This window comes from Suillus paluster (assembly GCF_016628075.1).
Source record: "Suillus paluster strain FC165 chromosome Unknown EDB91scaffold_47, whole genome shotgun sequence".
In the NCBI taxonomy this organism is placed as follows: Eukaryota; Fungi; Basidiomycota; class Agaricomycetes; order Boletales; family Suillaceae; genus Suillus; species Suillus paluster.
Genome location: NW_024537607.1, coordinates 307242 through 313241, shown reverse-complemented (window position 1 = coordinate 313241; position 6000 = coordinate 307242).

The window sequence follows — 6000 nt, the reverse complement described above, 5'->3', positions numbered from 1 at the left end:
GGTGCAACAAATTCCTCAGAGTAGGCAGAACACATTGGCAGGGGAAGGAGATCAAATTTAGCTCCATCAGTAAATTTATTGATGAACCAATGCTGGCCGTTCGCTGTCAAGATGACCCTCTCCAGAAGACACAATTCCCCCAGCCCTTATTCAAGGCCTGGATCTCTCGAAGATTTCAGACACTTTTGGATGGAAAAAGATGACAATTGCACATTGGCTTCGACACCTTATGGATGGGACACCAGATCCGGCACACGACATCACGAAAGCGCCAACATTTGCGCAACACGTCCTCAGTGTTCTCAGTAACCTTTGGGACACACTCCAAGACAAAGAAAGTCATTCCGAAGTTCGAGAGATTTTGAAGGATGTTGCTTGCATACCTATGACTATCTCGAATGTACCTTCCATGAAGCGGCCCGGGATACGTACTTCCCTTATGCCGACATTTTTCATGACCTTCCCATCGTTAAACAAGAACTTCTCGTGGAATCCCGCACAGTGCGGGTGTTGCAGTATTCGGGAGTGCAGAAACGGTGCGACATCGACTCACTCATAACACAGTCAGTCACTAGGGATATGACCTTACCATCTTTGCTAAGACCCCTCACAGATTGAACAGTGATGATAGATGGAATGTCATGGACCTAGCGAGATACATTAGAACATCTCCCCAGGAAGATGTGACTCATGTGATGGATATGAAATTCTTCCCTTGCAGTAATGGTGAAAGACATCATATCAAAGAGATCTTTGCATCTACAGAGATCAACCGGGCACTCAGATTGCCTGTAGTCAAATGTGACTCCTGGAATTCAAACAGTGAGGAAGGTATGTCGTGAACTATTTGATGTTTTATGTCACACTAACCAAACATCGCAAAGCACTATTCCTCACTAGACAAGGGCTGCGCGAATACCCTACAATAGAGAAACTCATCACCATCACATCATCCGAATCCAATTGTTCTGCTAGACAAGCTGCGTGGTCGTCTCTTTGTGGACCATCATATGAAACAGAGCTTGAAGAGCATTTCGATCCGTCAAGGTTCCCTTCGCACGCATTCATCCCCGGTGTCAGAGATGGACAGCCTTGTCAGTTCTTCCACCATGAGGTCTGTTAACCACTGTTTCATAAAGACACTGGGCACGCGTAGCTGATTCCATGATTTGAAAGGTATTTTCGGATGCAAATTGGGCAATTTTTGGCTTTGGCCATCTGGACGACAAGAGGATCATTGCAAAGCTGCAGATTCAAGAAGGCCCTACCGCTGAAACACTACTTCAAGTTCTTGAATCGAAGCCGCCAGGTAACCCAGAGAGAGCAAAGAAGTGGTTCAAGTTTCTTGCTGAAAAAGGTGAGCAATCAATTTTGTGATACCGGAGCTTTCATTCATGCTGATAAGATGTCCAGTTTTCTCAACAGAAACATTTGAAAAGATTGCAGACCTCAAGATTGTTCCTATAGAGGTATCGTACGAGAAGCCACAATCCAACGGCGTCTCTTATGAACATGTGCCACCCCGCGAGTGCTGTCTGGAGTCAACATCATACCCATCAGGCCACCTCTACCGGCGGTTATTCAAGTTTGTTGACTTTGGGCTCAGTGCCAATGCTTTCTTGGAATATTGTCGTGTCAGAAAGACCCTGGATGCATTGACATTGTTGAAGGTCTCCTCAAGTGTCCACAAAAGTTCCGTGAGATGGCTGGGGACGAGGAGAGGTGCATATCGCTTTTGGAACCTTGATTCATAGTACTAACATGCTGCAGCTACTTGGCCGAGCTGCGTCTGATCGCGAAGGGTCATAAGTCACTTCCTTCAAACATCGAGGGGGAACTGCGTGATGCCCAAATTTTCTTGGGATATTGATGGGGGAAGAGCAATGATGGGCGTAGCCAAGAGGCAGACACGTTTAAACTTTGCAAGGCCGAAGAAGTATTGGTCGCGGTGTGGGTACAACAAGTGCAGCGGAGTGAAGTCAATCTACTACACAGTTGGGTCTTTGCTGCCTGCTGCCTTGCTTGGGAACAAGTGCATTCGACCCTTAAGGGGATTGCTACTGGGGAAAATACTAGTCTCTGTCTAAAGCGACCCTATAGGATGAAAGATCCGCAAAAGTGGATGAAACGGATAGGATGTGAAACATACAGATTCGTCGGATAGAGCAGATGATACTTGCGGATCGGACGGGATGCAAATCAAAATCGAAGGAAGTTCATTAAAGGTTGGATGGATAGTGGGTATAAGTCAAAGCGATCTTTTTGTAAGGTGCAGGAAAAGTGGGAGGAAGTTACATCCAGTAAGTATTTTCCGAAACCCTCCATGCTTATAGGGTACAGTATGTTCAAGGAACATAGATATATAGGTAGCGAGTCTAGACCGTGCCATAAGCTATCCGAAAAATACTGGAGTGTGAGAGGATATGTCTGTGTTCTGTCAGTAACAAGAAAATGCATGTGAGTACGTACCAATGAGATAGAATGGATGTGGACAGGACGGATGCGGCGGATGCACAAGCTATAGGGGGAGATCTGAAGGTATCCGCATGTCATCCGAAAAGCAGATGTGTATCGGATGGAATGGATAGGTGTCAGATGGACGTCGGATGGATGCCTGATGCATTGGAAAAGTGGTGGATACGAGCCTAGCGTAGGGATACTCCCTACAGCGGATGACATGGAAGACCTTTTGACTTTTGGTGATTGTATCTATATTGCTCCTTGGGAGGAGCTACTAGAAAGTAAGTTTTCCATTCTTCCTGGAACTGTCTTACATATCCCGAGCAGAGTTCTACTTGGATATGGGTGTCAAATCTTTGAGCTCTTGCATCAAACACACCGTAGATCCGGACAAGGAGATGCTGCACACATCAAGGGCTCAGGCCCTTCGATCTTCTATCATCGACAAGATACCTATCTTCCTCCACGAGTTCAATGAACAGTGCTTTAGAGAGGGGATGCGCCTTCTACACTGGCATGATGAGACTCAATTCTTTGTACAAGCTTGTTGCAAACTTGATGTCACGAAGAGATTGGATTTCATACATGCAACTGGATCTCGGGAATGGGAGGCGCACCCCACCGATCTCTCTGCTGAGATCCAAATCAAAGATGGTGTAAATGTGTTGTGGATCAAGGAGCTGAAGGCTGACAGTTACGAGTATGTGGTGCTCTGTTCCGCTCAAGATGCATGCTCATCAGTTTTAGTATTGCAGCAGCTTTGTGCTGTCTGCTTTTTTCTATGTATAAAAAGAACAATGTGATGTCGCTTGTGACCATCCTTGACACAGACATCAACATCCTGAGGCGCCGTGGTTACGATGGTGAGGCCGTTGTCATGATCTAGCTATAGGATGTGGCGCTGATCACATGTTTAGTCGACAGAATCCATCGAGACTATCTTGAAATGTGTAAGGTTAGCTAGTTGTTTTGGCCCCCAACACTGGACTCTTTCGGGGCTCACCTCTTGGTTTAACAGATCAGGCCAGTGGAAGTCAACCAATGAGACCTCATCGATAAAGTACTCGCCCGTTACTCTCACACTTGACTGTCTGCCTTGTCTTGCTCACAGGACCAACACAGGCGGATACTACGCCTGGTAACACCGGCGATTCGGATGATCCATATAAAAATTACAATGTGAATCTCGTGGTTCGTCATGCAATGGCACTAGTACTGATGTCGATGCACAGCAGGAAATTGAACTCGTCGACGTCAGTACTCTCACACTTGACTGTTTGCCTCGTCTTGCTCACAGGACAATGATAGATAGAAACTACAAAGCCTCCACGTACTAATAACATTGCTGATGATGTGCCCAATAATGCATGCAACAATTCTGTCAAGGTGAAACTCATGATTCATCATGCAGTGGCATAGCCAGTACTGATGATTAGCACTTGTAATATTGCCAGCCGGAATCATCTAGTTCCCCCCATTTGTCCAGGTTTTGACACTTTTTAGGATTGTGCACCCCCCCGGGCACCCCAAATGCAGGTCCTTTTTCCGTTGTGCTCGCCCAAACACACCTGTGACAACCACAGGCAACCCACCAATGCTGGATGGGAAATGCCAAGAAAGAAAGGAAGATGAGGAAATCAATCAGGATGTCATATACAATCACCTCATCATGGGCCATTCATTCGTGGATGACCAGCCCGGCACTGGCAAACAAAGAAGGATGAAGGAAAACACCGAGATGATACCCTGCCGACGTGCACACGCTATTGCCCGATAATGCAGCATCCTCCGCCGGCCTCAACAGTAAAGGAAAGCACATGGGACGGGCAATGCGTGTTCGATGAAAGAAACCCACTGGAAATGATCCGCTCAGCACTAGCAAAGAAGACAAGGGTAAAGGAAAGCAGCAAGATGAACCTCCTACCGATGCGTGCACCTCATTGCCTGATGACCCTGCATCATCCGCTAACCTCGACAGTGAAGGAAACCTCTCAAAACAGTAAATGTGTGGTCAGCGGAAGGATTCTGCCAGGGAGGCAGATGCCTTGCGCAATCCCCTGGTGAGTTCAGCTCTATCTTCTAACACGCTTTCATTCTTACAAGAGATGAAAATAACAGGGACATGTTGTAGTTGGTGATGAAAATTCGGAAAACAAAGGTTGCTGGTACCAGTTCTTCAATGATATCTGTCACCCCTTTTGACACTAAGAGGATTCTTAGTGCAAGGACGTCTGCTGGACTTCATACGTGCTTCATTTGTATCATTCTTTCATTTTGAAACTTTTCTTTTCCGCTGGAGTTGAAGTCATCATGCTTCAACACGTTATCTTATGTTTAGCTTTGTAACTACATTCTGTCGCGATTACTGTAGTATTTCACTCGATTCAGCACCCCCTGTGACGTGTGACACACTACACCATTTCATCACCTGGCTTTCCCAATAAGTCAGGATATCTGGAAAAATTCACGTCTATGCACTTAGACTCAAAGGGAGAGCACAAGATAAGGCAAAGTAAATTCTATAACGACGATGACAAACAAATACTATAATGACGGCGGCAACAAACAAAGGCTTATTTGGGTAAAAAACCCCACAGGGGTTTTAGGCTGAAACAGACTGTAAGGACCTAGCAGAAAGGACAAGTATGAGCTGTGTATCCCGAAAATTAAGGAGCCCGTCAACGCAGCAAGCACATGCTTGTCCCCCAACCAAAAGGAGAAAGGCGATGTAGAAAACTTACCGAAAGTTAACGTGGCGGAGGTATGGCATAGCACATGAATGGTTCTAAGATTGGCGTATCTTGAAGATAGGGTGCAAGCACCACAGCATGTTGTCAAAGATAGAGTATGAAAGCATCGCTACTCCAGCACCCCATCATTTTGTCGCTGTCGAAAGGTACGCCACGGAGAAGGTACTCCAAAGTGCCACCAATTCTAATTCCATGCCCTTTTAGCGCTCCAGTCCCTAGTTGATCTCTGGCGGATTGCAGACAGGTGAGAAATGTGGACTTCGTCAAAGGCTGCAGACCTCCCACATGACACCAACTGAAGACAGCGGCAGAAGGGGGAGGTTGATTAATGGTGAGGTGCTGTTGGAGAGCTACTTGGGGATCAACTAGTCCAGACTGCGCGGCCCAATAAACGTCCTCCCCAGTTGCGGATGTCTTGGTCCACAGCAAGCCAAAGACTACTACTCTGAAACTGTTCTGATCTTGGTTGTAATGAATGTCACGGAATTTGATGTAGGCACTGGGGTCGGTGTGGAAGCTGACAAGAGAAGGTACCGTAAACTCCCCTGTGCAAGCAATGGTAAAAAATGAAGTGGTCAGACATGCGAAAACGGCAGCGTGTAGCGGCTTTGACAGATCCAGGACACTCCGGATTTTGATGATGAGCTCCACTGTGAAAGGAGTGCACTTTGGACGCTTGGAGGATGGAGGGGCCAACTTTGCAGCGCCAGTCAGTGCGAGGGATGATTCGGCATGATTTGGTAGCCAAGGTGCTCCATGAAGGAGATGCCAGGCGCGAACTGCGTAAAAG